The following is a 20172-nucleotide window of genomic DNA, read 5'->3' on the forward strand; positions in this document are numbered from 1 at the left end:
AATTGAGAAGGCGTGCTCATGGTCTACAGTTGAACAAAGAGGGGGTCTCTTAGGAGAGCAGTCTCTGGTTGCAGCCATCCTGGAGAAGGAAGCTATGGTTGACAGTTTCTACTTACACTGGTTTTATGTAAAGGCTAATCAATTGTAATATCCATTAGACCAGAGGAAGGCTTTGCCATTCTTCAAATCCTGACTCAGGGATGGATTTGCTGTTCCTATGGATCCGAGGCATTAGGGTCCTGGTCATGGCTGTTCTCATGTCAACAGTACATACTTACTCAGGACTTCTCTGTTTTTCACACAATGGTCTTTGACTTGCAGAGAAGTCCCTTACCTATAAAGAAAGAGACATTGTCACTTATCTAGGATAACAAATCTGTTAAGTAGCAGAGAAGAAATGAACAATGAAGGAGATTTACTTTTTATCTGTTTTCAGGCTTGGCGCTACTTGACACCATGCCTACCTAAAACACACTTGGAGAATGAGCTTCTCTTTTTCAACTTCTTACATCACTGGGAGAGTTTCTTTAAAGGCTTTGTAGAATTTGTTAATGACACTTGCAGGGCTTTGAAACTCCTCAACAACCTGAATTCTTTTGCAAAAAATCTAAGTTCTATTTTTTTTTTCACACTCGGGCCTATTCAAAGTTTTATTTCTTCCATGTGCTCAGGAACAAAGAAACAGCCTCGCCCTCTCCCCCAGCAAAGTCTCATCTTCAAGGACTGGGAGACAGAAGTGGTGACTTGGGGGGCGGGTTGGTACGAGGTGGAATGTGGGAGTTCTTTCTACTACTTTTCTCTACAATCAATCCTTATTTTCAGTGTTTCCTTCCCAAAACTTCAGGTGTGCACACAGCTTGCCACCCTAGGGATCAGGGCCAGGGCAGCAGCGCTGAAGGCATACTGCCCACTTTCAACAAGTCATGGGTCCAGTGCGAATCCTGGGTGGATGGGAGAGGAGGAGAGGCTGGGACCCCACACCCAAGATGACCGTGGGACCTTGGTCCTGCCACTACCTCTCCCAGCCTCTTTTCCTAGCAGAATTGATCATCACAGTCGTCATCCTTCATCCCCTTCACCTGAAGCGGGGCAAAGTCCTCGAACAAAATATCAAATTTGATGAGGTTGGTATCCACAGGGACATCTGTTTCCCGGGGTGCTGACTGGGGTCTGGGAAGAGTGATGTGGTCATGGGGCTTGGGGTGCATGAGAACAAAAGGCAGCTCCACGGAGACATCCCCGCCTCGAGACACCACCAGCTTCACCTTGACTCTAGGACACCAGGATTCCCAGCACCTCCTTGTTGGCTCCCTCCTTCACTATGGTGCTGGAAGCCAAGTTGGTGTCTTCATGCTTGAGCTGCCCTCCAGGGCGAGGCCACGCTTCTCCCAGTTGTGGCTGAGCAGCGGAGTGATGGTGTACACCTTGCAGAATGTGGAACTGGGAGACACCTGGTCATTTTGCTCAAGCTGAGCCACAGGGCACTTGTACTGCGTGGTGCTGAAGAGGCAAATGTCAGCATACTGTCTCACAGAGACTCTGATCTTCTTGATGGTCTTGGCGGAATTGTTGGTGACATGGATGTTGACATTGAGTGGCTTTCCGTGGTAGTACAGCTCTTTGTCCAGGGAAGCCTCTAGGTGCAGGGACCTCCTGTCAGACATGAGGAAGTGGCGTGTGGTTTCAGCTGAGGGCTGGGGCCCGGGCGTCTCTGGAGCGAACTGCACCTTTCTGATGATGAGCCACAGAGTTCCTTTTGTGGCTTTTTTCTTCCAGTGATTTGGCACAAAAGGCACGGATCTCAAAGTCGACTCCGCAGGCCTTCCCTGTGTCCTCTGGTCCTGGCTGCAGGGTGATGGAGCAGGGTAAATTCTAGGGTATTGTGACAAAAAGGGATGGACATGCTGGCCCACCTTCGTCAGCAGTCGGCCCTGTAGCCGGGTGGGGGGCCAGGGTGGGTTGGGCATGGTGGGAGAAGGCTTGGTATGTAGCGATGAACAGATCTTTGCGGAAAGACTGGCCCAGTACATTCAAGTCTTCTCGGCCATAGGGGAAGGCGCAGGTGAAGGTCACAAACACTGCGCGGTCCTTCAAGTAGTCAGGGTCCACAAGTACCAAACCATCCACGGGATCCACTTTGTCCAGGTGATCTACAAAGTCGCGCTTGCCCAAGTACACGGTGAGCTTGCAGTTAGGGCTCGACTTCTTGAAGACCCTGGTCCCGGGCTTTTCCCCCACGGTGCGCGCGCTCACAGCCCTCCACCCGCAGTTTGCAGCTGGCTCGCAGCCTTCTTCTAATTTCTAAATTTAAATTTATTTTTTATTTCTGTGTGCATACATGTGTGCATGTGCATGCCTGCACATGTCTGCTCCATTGCCCTTGGAGGCTGTAAGACGGCATCAGATCCCCTGGAGTTGGAGTTACAGATGGTGAGCAGCCTGATGTGGGTTCTGGAAACCGAGTTCTGGTCCTCTGGAAGAGCAGCGATGATTCATAAGCTATCTTTCCAGGCCCCTATTTATTTAAGTTTTAAAATATCTCTTTTGGGGTCAATTTTTGGTAATGTAGGTTTTGTGTACATAATCCTAGCCTTGTTTTACAGATGTATTTGCAGGGTGTTTTATGAAATAGTATCTTACTGTCCTCGGACCCTTTCATCTGTGGTTTCTGTAGCTCTTTCCAATTTTTCATTTTTTATTTTGTAGATTTGTGATCACCTATTTTTCCCTTAATTACATTGATTTGTTATTTACTCACGTTGTTCTTAAACACATTTTGGGTGATTTATTTGTTAATAATACTGTTTTAATTCTGATTTTATTTTTAGACTTAATTAATTTCTCTCCTCTTTTCTTCAGCTGGATGCTTAATGAAATTTTCTTACTCTTCTTTAATTATTTATGACAGAACTTTTCTCTGAGCTCCCATTTATCTGTAGACTGTAAGTACTGATAGTTCTTCCTTTGTCGTTTCTTTTTGCTATATAGTATTGAAAATGTTCTCAAGAACTTTTGAGCTAATTTTAATTTTTTCCAGGTAAAAAAGTTTTTAAAAGCTGTGATTAATTTTGATTTTCATTGAAATGTGTTCAGTAAGAGTCTTCTGACTGGGAGATGGTGGCTCACATCTTTAATCCCAGCACTCATGAGGCAGAGGCAGGTGGATCTCTGTGAGTTTGAGGCCAGTCTGGTCTGCAAGAGCTAGTTCCAAGACAGCTAGTACTGTTATACAGAGAAATCCTGTCTTGAAAAACCAAAAAAGGGTTTTTTTTTTTTTGTACCAGCTCTGTCTTGGAAGCTAGCACAATATTTGTTGGCCTAACAGGCAGTTGCTTTCTCCAGAATACTAAAAGGAAGGGATAGTCTATGTGTGCCCTGGCATGAGTGTGGAGGTCAGAGGACATCTTGCTAGAATCTCTTCTCTCCTTCCATCACATCGGTCCCAAGGGTTCAACTCAGGTCACTGGGCTTGGCAGCAAGCACCTTTGCTGGATGAACCATCTTTCTGGCCCTAGTTTGTTTTCTTTCCAAATGACAAATAGAAATTTTAGTAATTAATGTTGTAATAAATGTTACAACAATGTCCTGAAAAGTTTCACTGTAGCTAAAAAATGTAAAAAAGATCATTAATTAAAATCCTAGAGATTTCCTTCTAACTTGTGTTATTTCTTTCAGGCAGGAAGTATGACTCCACTTCTAATACCTTCATGTATTCTCCCACCAAGTCTTCTTCCCTGAGCGCCATTGGTTGTGTAACCACACTTAGAACCTCACCAACAGACAGCAGTGGTCAGTGTGGCTTTGTTATCAGGCATAACTGTAGGATGTTTTTTGCTATATGGCAAGTTTGCTTTTTTATATTATTGAAAATTCCCATTATTGTACTTTTAATAGTATGAATGTATCTGCTATGTCCAAACATTTATCCCCTCCATCACTCTTGTTGAAATTTGATTGCTATTATGTAGAAGGAGCAGCATCCACCCAGCTCCCATGTGGCTAGCTTTATTTCCGAAATAACAACACACAAATTGTATTCTTTTACACACTGCCTGGCCCATTAGTTTCAGCCTCTTATTGGCTAACTCTCACATCTTGCTTTAACCCATATTTAGTAATCTGTGTAGCACCACAAGTACCTGGAAGGATCTTAACCTGCATCCATCTTGGAGAGGAGAACTATGGTGTGTGTCTCACTGCCTTCTTCCTCCCAGCATTCTGTTCTGTTTACTCCACCTACCTAATTCTTAACCCATTTCTATTAAAGGGCCAAGGCAGTTTCTTTATTAACCAATGAAAGTAACACATAGTCAGATGACCCTCCTCCATCACTATTATAACTTTATTAAAAAGTAGAATTTGGGCTAGGGATGTAGATCAGTTGGTAGAGTGTCCCTCTAAAACACATAAGGCCTTGCTTCAATTCACAGCACTGAATGAATCAGGTATGGTCATACACCGTATAAGCCTAGCACTCAGGAGGTGGAGGCATGGGAATCAGCAGTTATCCTTGGCTACACATTGAGTTTCAGACCAGCCCGAGTTACATGAAACCCTGTGTCTTAGTTACTTTTCTACTGCTGTGATAAAACAGTATGACCAAAGAAAGCAATTTATAAAAGAAATTGTTTCATTTGGTTCATGGTTTCAAATGGTTAGAGTCCCTGATGGCAGAGTGAAGGAACAGCTGACAGATCACATCTTGATCCACAACCAAGAGGCAGAGAGAGGGAGCCACATGAGAATCATTTGGGCTTTTGAAAGCTCAAAGCCCATCCTCAGTGACACACCTCCTTCAGTAAGGCCATATCTCCTAATCTTTCCCAAACAGTCCTATCAACTGGGGACCAAACATTCAAATAAGTGTGGACCATTCTCATTCAAATGACTGTATCTTGTCTCATTTTTTTTAAAAGAAAGAGGTGCCATTTCTAAGAGATAATGAGACCATGAAAGCTACAACATCCTGGGTAGGTAAGATCAGTGCCACTGCAAAAGGTCAATTTCAGGCTGGAAGGTGGCTCAGTGGTTAAAGTGCTTGCCATAGGAAGCATCAGGACTAGAGTTGGAATCTCTAGAACCCATGTAATGCTGGGTGGGTTAGGCCACCCACCCATTATACCATCTCTAGTATGTGGAGACAGGGTAATCAGCTAGCTAGGAAGACTAGTGTATCAGTGAGCTTCTTGTTTGATCGAGAGACCTTGCATTCAACAAATAGGATGGAGGAAGATATGGATTATAAACATTAGTGATTAACTCTGCATCAGCATTAATACATGGGTGCCACATTAAGAAAGAAATAAAAGCACTTGAGGGAAGAAATAATAAAAGTATTTCCCTTTAGAGTCATTTAACCAAGAGCGAGTCCAGATTTGAATCGTCTGCTTTATGCTCCCTGGGTCTTCCATCCTCTGTCTGTTGTATGATTTAAATCTGTGCCTGTCAAAATGCTGTCTTGTGTGTTAGTTGTGGGAGTGGTGTCTGTCTGTGTCCCTAATAAAGGGCTTCTCTTTGTGTTTATTGACCATCATAGACACCATCACGTGGGGGAAGGAATGGGATAATTTACAGAAATCTTTAACAAGAGTTTTATAAGGGTTTAAGTCACTGGCTCCAACTGATCTCAACTGACCTAGACAACAAACATCATTGTTTACCAACCAATATCCACAGTGGCTGCTTTCAACATATATGGTAGACTTTAGGAAGTTGCTTTCAACTTCTGTATTTGCTGCTTTCGGTAAATGATACACATGCATTATCTGGGTCAGGGGCATGGAAGAGTATATAACTTAGATTACAGCTATGCATTAGCTTAATTTGTAAAAGTTGATCACAAGGGAAATCCAAGACAGGTAAGGTTGGTAGTTACATTGTTTCTTTAAAAGCAGGTTAAACAAACAGTTTGAGTATGCAGGAGGATGATAGTCTTTAGTCTTAAGTGACCTCAAGGTGTATTATTAACTCTGGCTGTGAGGTCCAGCAAAAGTTACACACACACACACACACACACACACACACACACACACACACGTGCACATAGAAGGGGCAAATTCGGCTCCTATTTTGATTCTCTTGCCTTTCTGTCCTTTGATGTATGAGGATCTAAGGGAAAATGCAAACATTGTTTAGGTTTGGGAAGAAAAGAATAGCCTCAGCAGACATCAAACCAACTGACATCCTGACCTTATACATTTCAGCCTTCAGAACTATAAAGTAGTGCATTTTTCTTTATCAACTACTGAACCTTTGGTGTTATGCGATACTGACACAAAGCAGACTAATATAATATCTGTCTTTAAAAATATATATTTGGGACTAGTGAGATGGTTCAATGGATACAGACACTTGCCGCTCAGCTGAATGAGCTGAGTTCATTCCTTGAATCCACATAGCAGAAGGAGGACAACTTTTGCAAGATGTTGTCTGACCTCTACACACTCACATGCACCAACACATACGCGCGCACACACACACATACACACACACAGAGAACAAGAGCAAATAAATCAGTGTAAAAAACCTACAAAAGACACACATATTATTATGCCTTTTCATAAAGATCAGTAAAGCTATTTTGCATTCCCCCTCACACTGATGCTAGGGATTTTTTTTTAAAAAAAGTCTTCCTCTGCTCCTCTATTTTTCTGAGACGGTATCCCATGGGGAAGTGAGTAAAATTTGATTAAAACCCACAAAATAATGACTAGATTAAAATTTTATAATGAGCTTCTTTTATGTGCTAAGTAGGCGACGTGGCTGATGATAAGCATGAAAGAATGAAATCGGATCTCCATTCTCCGGAACCTCATGAGGCAGAGGAGCAGGCCCGTGAAGGGGAATTGGATGAATAGGCCTGCCAGTTGGATGGTACAGCGGAACTCCAGATTTCTTACTGTTTTGGGTGTTTACCTGGAGATTTGAAGACATTTGAGAAAATGATCTGCCTAGTTACTTGAGTGCCCAACATAATGAGCTCTATTAGGACATCTTCATAATAAAACACCATTGCTATGATGAGCTAGAAATTGCTGCCAAAATTTATCTGTGGCAACCACATATTTAATTTACATTTTTCTCCAGCTCAATCTTTCTTTTTTGAATTTTTTTAAGTTAAGTAGCTAGGAAAACAAGCTTATTTCCAAAAACTTTATTTTTACAAAGCAAAAGTTTGGTTTTAGAAAGGTAAGACAGTTTGGGTTTAGACTCTTTTGCCATAATTTATGAATAAAGAATAAAGGATATTTATTTTAGGGAATGTCATATTGATACATGTTTTACATATTGCAGATAAGAAATTTACTATAACAACAAATGACATGGACAAGAAAATTGAAAGTGATGCTGTCTGACTGGATAGCATGTATTAGAAGCAACTAGTCCCAAGTTAAGATTCCAAATGTTTAAGATTTGTGTAGTTCCCATTCTGAAATTTACAAATTATAATCCCAGAAGAGTATCTTTCTGCTCTCTAAAATTGGCATGGGGGAGGGCATGGAGAGATGACTCAGTGGTTAAGAACATTGGATGCTCTAGCAGAGGCATTGATTCTTAGCATACACATCTGGTGACTTATAACCTCTAACTTCAGCTCCAGGGGATCTGCTGCCCTCTTTTGGCCTCCATGTGTATCAACACACAACTGGTGCATGTGTACACATAGAGGAACACTCACTCTCTTTTTCTTTTTCTCTCTCTCATGAACACACACACACACACAATGTCTTTAAGAATTGGGCCTAAGGACCATCAGAAGGACTGAATGAAATTAGCATACAGAAGTCTTCATAATCTCAAACACCTTGCAAATAAGGTACAATGAGGGGTAAATTAACCTCCTGAAACAGAAACCTTTTATCCTAGAGCTTTGGGGTTCTGGTGCTGGTAAGGGTATAGTCAAAGTATAGCCTGAGGATGCAGTCAGTTCAAGACTCAAATGGGTGAAAATCTGCCTCCAGATTTATCCATGTGATTGCTGGTAGGCTTTAGATCCTTGATGGCTGCTAGTCAGGGGGATATTTCATTATGAGTGGTCCTACCCATGGGATGGATCAAAACAGACCAAGTAGCTTCATCAGAACATGTGAAAGAATGAGGCAGTGCATCAAGACTCAAAATTTGGAATAACAGTCTTAAATGTAGACTGAAATGGTTTTCCATAACCTTTGCCATATTCCATTCATTGTAAGTGAATGACCAGGGCAAGCCTGCATTTGAGGGAGGGACTCATATAAGGGCATGAGAGGATGATCAGAAGCTATCAGAAATGCTTAACTTTCCAGGAGTAGATAATAAATAGCTTCCCAGCACCAGGTGTGAGAGCTTTACACGCCATTATTCCAGTACTCAGGAGTCTGAGGTCAGAGGGTTATGAGTTTCAGGTCAGCCTGGACTGAACAGCAAGCTTTAGGCCAACTGGGCTATACAATGAGATGAAACAAAGAAATGAACAAAATGATATTAAAAAATAAATGCAATCTTTGCATATATGCATGCATATATACAACATACATATCACATATATATGTTTACATAATATACATCCTTCCATACATAAGAAATGTCCAGTAGAAAGATATTTTCTACTTCAAATGTGCAATAAGTGCTATTTCTCTCACTCATTCATTACACATACACATTTAAGACATGGTCTTGAACTCACCATGTAGTACAGGCTAGCTATGAACTTAGGAGCTTTCTGCCTTGGCCCCACCTCCACCCCCACCCCCGAGTGCTGCCACCATGCCTGGATTCCACAGATATTTGTGAAGTGCTTGTATTTTTTAGAGATTGAGTTTATTGCTGAGAGCTTTGATAATGGAAAGGAAGACATGAGGTACAGAAAACATGTGTAGTCCAGTTGATGGGTATGAAGAATTAGATGAATAACTCATCTTAGAAATTTGATGACTTTATTTTCAGAAGCATGAAGAGAACAGTTTTTCTTTTCCTACCCATTTGCTTTCTTTGATATCCCCCCAATGAATAACCATCCTTATTCCAAGACCAAGCCATCCTTAAAAGTTTTTTGAGACACATCTGGAGTGCTGGGAATAGACTTATTAAACCATGTCCAATTTATGCAGTGCTGGGAACTGAATCCAGGATGTCAAGCATGCTTGGCAAACCCTTTATCAACTGATATACATCCTGATCTCCCCTCACCCCATGCCAAGCCACTATTACATACCAAATTTAGCAATTTAGTACCATATGTCTTCCCTTCTTCCTCTCACATCATTTATCTTCTTGCTGGTTTGTTCCCATCAGGATAAAAACAAATGACATATCTCTCATCTTTAAAATGAGAATACATTCCAAACCCCCAAGCCTTGTTTAACTACCAATTTCTCTTATTGAGAACCATTCTCCATGAAAGAGTTGCCTCCACTGCTTCAATTCCAATGATTCTTCCTCCTCCACCTCTCCACAGAATCACTCTTCTGAAGTCATCAGTGATCCTCATCTCGCCACATCCCAGAGCCTCTCAACTTCGGCACTGTTAACATTCTGGGGCCTTGGAAAACCTTTGCTAAGGCAAGCAACCCCATGTCTTGTAAGGTGTTATCTAAATCCCTAAGTGGATGCCATAGTCATTGTCTCGATAGTGACAATTAGAATTAGCTTCCGGCATTGATGACTGTATCTGGGGTCTAATCACTCAGAATTGAGATGTGGTGTTGTCCTTACTTTCACCAGCATGTACCACAGTCAATCGCTTACTGTTCCTTTTTTTTTTTTTTTTTTTTTTTTTTTTTTTTTTTTTTTTTTTTTTTTTTTTTTTTTTTTTTTTTTTTTTTTTTTTTTTTTTTTTTGGTGTTTCGAGACAACGTTTCTCTGTAGCTTTGGAGTCTGTCCTGGCACTAGCTCTGTAGACCAGGCTGGCCTCTAACTCACCGAGATCCACCTGCCCCTGCCTCCTGAGTGCTGGGATTAAAGGTTTGTGCCACCACTGCCAGACAAAGCTTATCTTTTGAACCATTTTGCCTGTATAATTCCAGTGATATTAAGCACACTAATACCTCCTAGCTATTCAAACTCTTTCTTCTCATAATTTTAGTAGCAATATCCAGGCTTTCCTTCTGACTCGCCAGATGCCCCTCCTCAGCGATTCTTTTTTATTTTCAAGAAGTATAATTTTATTTTGGGAGATTTTTTTTTCAGATTTTATTTATTTTATTGAGCTCTCCTCAATAATTCTTGCTGGCTATGTTTCAGTGTCTAAAGAACAACCATTGAGCACCTCTGGGACTCAGAACTCAAGCCTCATTTCTGCATCTATTTTATTTCTTAGGTAATCCCATAATCTAAATGACATTTAAGCCAATAACTTTCAAAGTTGTGTCTTCAACACATCTCCTCGGAGCTTCAGTCATGCATTTTTAGTTGTCTACTCAACCTGCACACTTGTGGTTGAATAGACTCAGCATACTCCCATCCTGCTAGCAATAACTTCCGTTGCTTTCCAAGGTTTCTCATTTTAGTTAAACACACCACTACTCAGAAGACAATCTAGACGTGATCCTTAATTGTCTCCTCTCTCTAGTATCTCCTATCCAAATACAACACAACTATAACTACTTGGTTTTACTCCTGTTGCTCATCTAAATTAAAGCCAATCTACAGATGCAGTCATCAAAATGGTCTCAACATGTCATCCTCTATCTCCTCTGGTTGTTCAGCTTCAGTATTCTGCACACAGCACTGAGAGGATCATATACATAACTGTGAATGGATGTGTATGTGTGTGCACACATGGTCACACACATGCCCCACCGTTCTAGTAGCTGCCTTTCTCACTTGGGATTGAATCCTAACTTCTGTAATCCTGTATTCACTGGGGTCTGCCAACACTTTGACATCTTAGATCCTAGTGTCCATCTCTTTCACTTTGCTGTGGCCACAACAGCCTTGCTGTTGCTCCTCAAGGCTTACTTTGTTGCTACTGCAGGGCCAGTGCTCAGTACATCTGGTGTTTCCTCAGCCTGGGGTACGTGTCCCTGGGCTGTCACATGATAGATTTTCTCCCGTTATTTCTAGCCAAGCTATAATTTCACCTGATCATACCATGGAATAAGTGCCTCTCTCCACAGATGGCTTTTTAAATTTTAGGTAGGTTTATTTATTTATTCAGAGAAGGTCTCACTATGTAGCTCCGACTGCCCTAGAACTCTCTCTATAGGCTGATCTCAAGCACACAGAGATCAAGTTACCTCTGTCCCCCAAGTGCTGGGTTTAGAGCCATGTATCACCAATCCTAGGTTGATTATCTGCAGTTTCTTGTGTCTCTGTGGGTATGTGCACATGACCACGGTGCCCATGGTAGGCAGAAGAGGGTATAGAGTTCTCTGTAGCTGGAGTTATAGGAGATTGTGATCCAACGTGCGTGTTGGGAACAGAACTCAGGTCCTCTGCAAGAGCAGTCCGTGTTCCCACTGTTAAACCAACTCTCCAGAGCCTGTCTGCATGACTTCCCTCCCACAAATAGCTAAAACCTGTTTGATATCTTAATGTACATTTATTTGTGTACTGTCCAGTTTCCCCAGTAGTAATGTAAACTCCATGGGTGAAAATACCATGGTAACTGCAGGAGGAAGTGGCTGTGTTCCATAGAGAGAAAAGAAGCAAACAATGACAGCTACAAATGTTTGGTTTCTTGAGTCAGGGCTGAGAATCACTGCTCTAAGTCATGGTATATACATTGATACTAGACCATAGACAAACACTTTTTATTCTAATTTTTATTGTATTGAAGTTCAGTATTTGTTGTTTGCACAAAAAACTGGTTCCTGTTACTGAAATTATGTATATATCACACACACATATGTACTTTAGCTTAGCTAAATCTTTAAATCAAAAGGCAAAATTACTTAATTCTTCACTGATGCAAATAATTATCATAGGGAGAAACAAAAAGACAAACAATTTGTTTTCTTTGATGTTGGTGGGGAGGTAGGACATATTACCTGTGCTTGAATTTATTATGATCAATTTACTTAAAACAAGTTCTCTCCCTAGGAAAAGAACTCATTTCCATTATCAAAAATTTCAGCGACTATAGTAATTGAAAAACAGAAATACTACCAATAACGCCTCCTTTAAAACTAAGCATAATATTTGTTTTAGTATTTTTTATGAGACTCCTAAGGGGAACAGGAGGATTAAAGATGAAATCATGCTAACAAATGATAAGCAATCTATTCTAGTTATTTTGCTATCACTTCTCACCATGATCAATACCGAGTTCCCAACAGAATGCCTTATCCGCTAGAACAACTGGTGTGCTCTATGCTTCCCTAACCTGACCCTGAGCAATGGAATATGGTATGATTCGGTCACGCAGGCTCAGCTCAGGGACTGATGGAGACCTTAGACGTGGCATATGTAAGTGTTGAATGAATCACAGCCTGAATGATCGGGTGATGAAAACCTACTGTTGTCAGAAGGATTCTGAAAAGTTCAAGTGCAGGTTCCAGTGTGTTATGTGGGAACAGCTATGACTTTTGTTTAAAGTCAGAAGGTGGAGGGCTCTGTAATTGATGTGTTATGAAACAAGAAGAGGTTACACTAATTCTACTGATGATGGTGGCATACACAGAAACCATAAAAGACCTTATGAAGGAAGTGCATGCCAAAGAATGAGTGTGTCATTGACATGTGGATGGGTTCAGGGAATTTAGGTGAAGGAACAAACCGAACCATTTCTAAAGCCTGAAAGGGAAGATTTGCTTAAGGAACAGTGAGTAGTAGAATCTATTTCTTAAAATGGACGGGGAGTATAGTATTGTATAAGGGGAGCTACAGCAGCTAGCTCACCAGATTGAGAAAAGCTGTATTTTTTTCATGCCCAGGAAACTCATTGAAAATATAACATCTATGAAATCCGTGGAAATTGTGTCTCTGTGACTATTGCTGAAGCCTGGCCGAGGATAGGTATAACTGACAGGCACAGCCCTGCCATGTAATAGAAAGAGAACAGAATAAAACACAAGGGACTGGAGTATACCAGGCCTTTTCTTTTAGGCCAGCAACCAGCTCCCAAATCATGACACAGAGACTACATATTAGTTTTGAATGGTCGGCCTAGCTCTTGTTCTTCTCTTCTCCCCCGAGCCTAGATTTCTTCTATTTATTCTCTCTGTCTTCCAGTCCTGCCTATCCTTTGTCCTGCCTATCTATTGCCCGATCAGCTTTTTTATTAGACCAATCAGGTGCTTGAAGCAGGCAAGGGGAAGTAAATGCAGCATAAACAAAAGCAACCTATCTTTACACAGCAAGAATAATATTCTGCAGCATAAACAAATGTAACACATCTTTACCTAGATAAAATAATATTCCATAACATTGGAGTAAGCAACAAAGATGTCAATGGTGTTGGTTGGAACACATTGTGATACATCACGATTAGCAGAATAAATTAGGATCTGGGAGAGGAGTCTGCAGGTGGAGGTGCAGGGAACCAGAGGATAGGAGGAGCCTGAGAATGAGCCTTGCATGACCAACACCGAAGTCAGTTGAAACATGTTGGTGAGATGGTACAAAGGAGGTGGGAATGCCTTAACTGTATGTGTATTGTTAGGCCTGAGGACCTCTTCCATCTTTGTCAAGGGGAGTGTCCAAATACATTTTTTTTCTTTTTTTATATTTTTATGGTTTATTTAACTTTATTTTTATGTGCATTGGTGTGAAGGTGTCAGATCCCCTGCAACTGGATATTCAGACAGTTGTGAGCTGCCATGTGGGTGCTGGGAACTGAACCCGGGTCCTCTGGAAGAGCAGTCAGTGCTCCCAACCACCGAGCCATATCTCCAGCCCCCCCCCCAAATCCATTTTAAGCAGTGTGTTAACCTCATTTCTTTGAATTCTCTTTTGGGCACTATAAATAGATGCTAAGGGCATTCACCAGCTATAGGATAAAGAAAGATGCTCTACCCTACCTCTCTCTGGGCAGTGGAGGGAAGAAAGCTGAAAAATAGGAGATTCCCTGCTTACACATCCACAAAATGGCCCCCTGCTGGCTACTTTTAACTGTCACCTTGACACAACCTCATGTCACCTGGGAAGAGAGTCTTAGGAATTGTCTAGATCATGTTGGCTTGTGGGCATGTCTATGGGTGGTTGTCTTGATTGTTAATTGGCAAGAGAAGACCCACACGGAATGGCAATATCTTTTCCTGGACTGGACCCTGAACTGTGTGAGAGGAGAGCAAGGTAGCTGACCACGGAGCAGCGAGCAAAGATGAGCTTGTTCTCTTTACTGTGGCTGTGCAGTGACTAGCTGTGCTCAGCTACCTGCACTGATGGACTTATGTCAGAATAGTATGCCAAGGGGAAAGGGTCTCCTCTCCTCTTTCTACATTGCATTTTGGCCAGGGGTATTTTATCATGGCACAGAAAGTAGAACGGGCCCCTGCCTGTAGCATCACTGGTCTTAGAAGAATGTCATCAGTGGCGTTATTTGAGGACATCTGGAAAAGATTTCTTTCCTATTCAAAAAACACCACCTTCATTGGACACAGAAGTGCCATAAATGACGCAAATTCTGTGAAGTATCTGGAAGATGTAAATGAAGTGTTCTTGTGTGAGGCAGGATGTTATGTATTAATCATTCGGTTTTCTTTAAGTGTCTCATATATCAAAGTGCTGAGTCTCTCATGCTTTAAGCTTGATCTCAGGTCTTTTCTCCTCCATCCATATTATCCCTTTTAGGCTCAAACAAAGACCAGGCCTTAAGAAGTAAGGAGGGCCTTTATTATCATATAATGACACTTGAAGTTGGTTCAGAATGGTTTACGGCAATATTACTCAGGGGACATTGAGCAATATCCCAGAAACAAGATCTTGACTATTTCCAAAAGGCCCAAATGTCAAGGACTCATCCCCAGAGTGCTTCTCTTGACAAGTGGCAGAATCTGAGGTATAGGGACTAATGAGAAGGCTTTGGACCTTGGAAGTTGTGTGGGCCACTGGACTCCTTTTGTTTTTGGCTGTGAAGTGAATGGTTTTTCTCCCCCAATAACTTTACCATGTTATGTTGTCTTACCATAGGCCAAGGTCATGGGAAAATAAATCTACAAACTGAAAAGATAAATGTGACCTGAAAGAAACTTTGCTCTTTGTTTGTTGGTTTGTTCGGTTTTTTTCAAAGCTGATATTTTCTGTGTAACAACACTAGCAATCTTTGAACTCACTCTGTAGACCAGGCTGACCTCGATCTTAGAGATCCACCTGTCTCTGCCTCCTGAGTGCTGGGATTAAAGGTCTATGCCACCATGCCCAGCCCCAGAAACCTTGCTCTTAATGTGTCGATTCTCACATGGCTCTAATGTAGTTCTAGAAAGCCAGTATACAGATGGAGGAGTTGCTATTGTGCCCTAGTATGGAGGATGCCTAGCATCCTACAAGGCACCAGCTCTTCTCAGTGAAGAGCTGTCAGTCTGAAAAAGCCCTGCCTACTGATGTTGGGAAATCTTGACTAGTGAACATTTCCTGTATCAGCTAAATAGTTTTGCTACCATATGGCAGGAAACTCTTAAAAGAGTGGGTTTGACACAGGAGGCATTTATGGGTCTTATTTTTTCTGGTAACAAAAGTCCAGAAGTAGTTAGCCTGCATCTGGTGTTTCGTTCAAGAAATTATTTCAAGATGTCTTCTAGTGCCCTACCCTCCATCTGTAACAGCTGACTATTTCATGAACGCAAGGTGGCTGCTGAGCCTCCAGACATGCCTGAGAATAATTAGGGAGCACACAAGGCAAATGACATGAAGCCTGTCCCCTTGTCAGAAAAACAATTTCCCAGAATCTCTACTTGGAAGGATTCTGCTGGTTTCCTTTCTTATTAGACAGAATAGAGTTTTGTGCAAGGGAGACTGGGAAAGTCAAAGCATCCGGTAGGAATACTGCTCCTGTTAACACTGAGCCTCTAGGATCCTGTCCCTGTTAACACTGAGCCTCTAGGATCCTGTCCCTGTTAACACTAAGCCACTAGGATCCTGTCCCTGTTAACACTGAGGCTCCAGGATCCTGTCCCTGTTAACACTGAGGCTCCAGGAATATTGTCCTATGAATACTGAGACTCTATAAGGATGACATAGCATGTGCATATTTTTGTAGACAACTGGTAGCTTCTGCCTTACCTACACACTTTGACATTAATTTTAGAAAGCAAAAGAGTCCTCATTTCTTTCAATAGAGGGATATTATGTGTCACTTAAGAGCAAGTGTTAATTTTAAAAAATGAGGCGGGAGGGGTGACTCAATGAATAAAAACATCTAATTCATAAGCATGAGGACCTGAACTCAAATTCCTAGAACCTGTGTAAAAAACCAGATGCGGTCACGCATGTGCCTGTCACCCCAGCACTAGAAGAACAATGGATGCAAAGACAGGATTGTTGGAGCTTGTTGACTCCCCGGTGTCGGAGAGGAACCTGCCTCAAAGGGTAAGATAAGGAGTGACAGTTCAGGACAACTGAGGTACTCCTCCGACCTCTGCACATGTGCAGCTACATACTATGATAGTGCACACCAGAGGGGCCGAGAAGCTGACCTCCAAATTTAGGTCATGTTGTACTCGGGATAGAAAGTAAACCTTCACATACATCTTCAGGGCACAGTGGTTTTATATCACCAAAGTTAGCTCTCTCTGGCTCACGTCGCCTGTTGTTATGTTACTGCCGATTCTGCTCTGTGCTGTGTTTATCATGGAACCTAGACTGAAGGAGAAGTCAACGTTTGCAAAATGACCCTTGGCCATTAGATATGACCATTGATAACAACAACAACAACAAAACCAACTCCAAAATCCATGTTACCACACATGATTTTCTTTTTACAGGTTCTGTTAGGATGTGATTTGTGTATTTTCCATATAAATTGTGCTGGCAGATGCAAGCCTTACGGCCTCCCTGACATCCACTAGAGCGACGATTTATAGGCCTTCCCACTGGGAGAAGGGATAGCACACACCCTCGTCCACAGCTAGTCTCATCCTGGTATGTAACACTTTACAATGAATTCCTTTCAGTTTGTTCCTCAAACCTCTCGAACTTTTAATGACAATATTGGCTATGAGGGATGGAGCAATTGCACCAAAACCACATCCAGGAAAAATGACAACCACAGCATGCCACTTCAGTCACTCTCCCAGCAGCCCTTTTTTTTTCTGGGTGCTAGGCTTTGTGTGAGCTCTAGTAGCTCCAGCTCCAGACACTGTCAAAGTAGTAACTAGAACTGTGGTTCTCAAACCATGGGTCATGATCCCTCTGGGGGGTTGCATAGCAGATATCTATAATATGGTTCATAACAGTAGCAAGATTATAGTTATTAAGTAGCAACGAAATAGCTTTACTTTGGGGGGCGGGGGTCACCGCAGCATGAAGAACTGTATTAAAGCATCACAGTATTAGGAGGACTGAGAACTACCGCCCTCGAATCTAGTATGAATAAGCAACATCCTAACAAAATGCATGGGTGGAGAAAAGAAACTCAGGCTGGAGGAAAGGAAATATTCCTGGGAGAGATGACCCTTGAAAAGAGACACACTTTATCTAGAGGAGTAAGACGAGACAGGAAACAGCTAGGGATAATTAATGGTAACCTGTTAGGACTTCTTCATAGTGGCTTAGAAAAAAAAGAAGACTAGTGTCAGTTAAGATTTCTACTCAGTACTGTTCAATGGGATGAGACAAAATAAAGATACAAGTTTCAAACAGTGGAGGGATAAGCCCAGCCCCTTAGGGGGCGTGTTCGCCTCTGGCGAATGTTTACTTATAAATCGGGGCGAGTGGGAGCCCGTTCGCCCTCTCTGCTTCCCTGTTTGTAGCGGGAACCTATGGTCCTGTAAGTCTATTTCCCCATTAAAGCTGTATATATTATTACAATCTGTTTGAATACATTTATGCCGTTACAAACAGGAAATCAAGCATTTGTATATGCTTTGCAGATGATTAAAGAGACTACATTTCACAGTTACAGTGACTTCACTGTATTTTTATATATAATTTCTCTCTATAAAATCAGCATATAAAGTTGAATTTTCTATGTTTGGATATCAAGCTCTTAGAATTTTTTTTCTTCAGCTTTAAATTGTTCTCACTGATAACAGGATAAAAACATCAGGTACCGACGCAGAAATCTAACCAGAGATGCCCAGGAACTATAGAGGAAGAAATATATGTAAACTGTAGCAACATCAAAGAAGACTTCAGTGTACAAATGAAGCTACTTTGTTTAAATGGTGGAAGATTCAATATTATCATGTCATTTTTTTCTCAAGTCAATGTAGCCACTCAGTGTGCTCATGGTGCCCTGGTATAATTTTCAACTTGACACAACTCAGAGTCACCTGGGAAGAGAGAGTCTCAGGTGAGAAACTGTCTAGATCAGCTTGTCTGTGAGCATGCCTTTGGAACATTTTCTTGATTGCCAATTGATTTAAGAGGGCCCAGTTCACTGTGGGTAGTTCCAACCCCAGGCGGGTGGGCCTTTGTTATATAAGAACACTAGCTGAGCATGAGCTAGTAAGTGAGCCAGTAGCATTCATGTATGGTCTCTGCTTCAGTTCCTGTAGACTGGAAGTGTGAGCCAGATAAACCCGGTCCTCCCCAAGTTACTTTTTGTTAGAGTAGGTTTTTTTTTGGCTTTTTTTTTAATCACAACAACCAAATGAAAGCAGAATCCTAGGAAAATCTCAGCTGATTTTTGTTGTTGTTGTTATTCTGTGAACTTGTTAAGCTGCCTGTAAATTTCTAAGAGAACATAACAACAGCAACAACAAAACAGGAGTAGATAAACACTCTTGAAAGACATCGTAGTAGGGTAAAACGTGCTACGAAGTCAATGGCCGTGAGTGGAAAATACCATTATGAAACCAAATGAAGCAAGGCTAGTCACAACACAACAACAACAACAACAATGACAAAATGATCATAGGAAGGAAGCTGTTGATGGAAACAGATGAGGATGGGGACTTGATCGGGGGAGGGGGACTTAATGGGGGGAGGGGGAGGGAAATGGGAGGTAGTGGCGGGGAGGAGGCAGAAATGTTTAATAAATAAATAAATAAATAAATAAATAAATAAATAAATAAATAGAAAAGCTGGATTGTCCCATGGATGACTGAATAAATGTATGTTCACTTCAGACAGGGCACAGATATCGGGACAATTAAATGAATCTACCTAGGACTAGCTTGGTACCAGAATTAGGGATTTTTTTGGAGGCTCCATATATGGAAGACTAGGTGAAAGTTACTTCTAGGTGAGGGGCCATTTACAGCGATTATGGATTGGGGTTGCTGGCAGGAGAACAGAGGAGTGTTTGTTTGCAGGAATGTTGAGGGGTTACTCAAAGGAATGTAGGTGAGGGGTCATTTAAAGAACGAAGGGTTAATTACAGGAGCATGGATGAGGGTTACAGGAATGTGGGTGAGTGGCTGTCTACAGGATATGGGTAAGGGTTATTCACAGGAGCACGGATAAGGAGTTAGGCACATGAGTGAGGTAGACATGAAAGTAGTTACATCACTCAAAATTGACCCCCAGCATGGGTGCTAACTCATAAACTGAACAATGGAACTTTCCACCCCAACTTGCAGGCACCTCCATTTTCCCTTCTATCTCATCAATGGTGTTTTTTTGTTTGTTTTTGTTTTGCTTATATGACATGGAGGAGGAGACTTTTGTAACATTCTGAGTTTGTGAGCCTCATTCCTCTCTATAGAATGGAATAATGATCCGATGTAGGCAAAGGCAAATACTGGGTTAATATTCTTTGAGAAAATGGATATGTATGTGATCTAGCATGTGAACATGGAATTTTGCTAAAAGAGACTCATTTCTTCTGACACTTTAAGAGACTGAGAATGGCGGTGTTGAAGTGGGAGGTTGGTGTGAATTAAAAGTTGATGAGATTCTCACTTGCTGCTCTCTATGTGGTCAATGAAGCAGGAGGAAAAACTGATAACTAATAAGAAGGTTAATAGAAAAAATAATGTATTATGCCTTGGGGAAAAACCCTGGAATGTTCATTCAGAAACTAAGGTCAAAAGAAACCTCCTAACTGAGAAAGGCATTTCCTGAGCATCATCAGACAATGCCACTGCATTTGAAGGTGTTGATCTGTAGGCTGGTGTTTCTGTTTGAAGATTAGTATCAATCTATTAATAA

At 41.6% G+C, this 20172-nt stretch overlaps 1 non-coding gene and 1 pseudogene across 1 annotated transcript; both read right to left on the reverse strand.

Moving 5' to 3' along the window:
* Positions 1–1034: 1034 nt before the first annotated feature.
* Positions 1035–1889, reverse strand: LOC126512699 (beta-arrestin-2-like; annotated as a pseudogene).
* An 11630-nt stretch (positions 1890–13519) lies between these two features.
* Positions 13520–13646, reverse strand: LOC126512745 (U6atac minor spliceosomal RNA). The gene has a single exon (XR_007595144.1). It is a non-coding gene; the product is annotated as a U6atac minor spliceosomal RNA (small nuclear RNA).
* Positions 13647–20172: the final 6526 nt, after the last annotated feature.

The sequence above is a fragment of the Alexandromys fortis genome, unplaced genomic scaffold, assembly GCF_014885135.2.
Source record: "Alexandromys fortis isolate MF-2015 unplaced genomic scaffold, M_Fortis_MF-2015_v1.1 scaffold_120, whole genome shotgun sequence".
Classification (NCBI taxonomy): domain Eukaryota; kingdom Metazoa; phylum Chordata; class Mammalia; order Rodentia; family Cricetidae; genus Alexandromys; species Alexandromys fortis.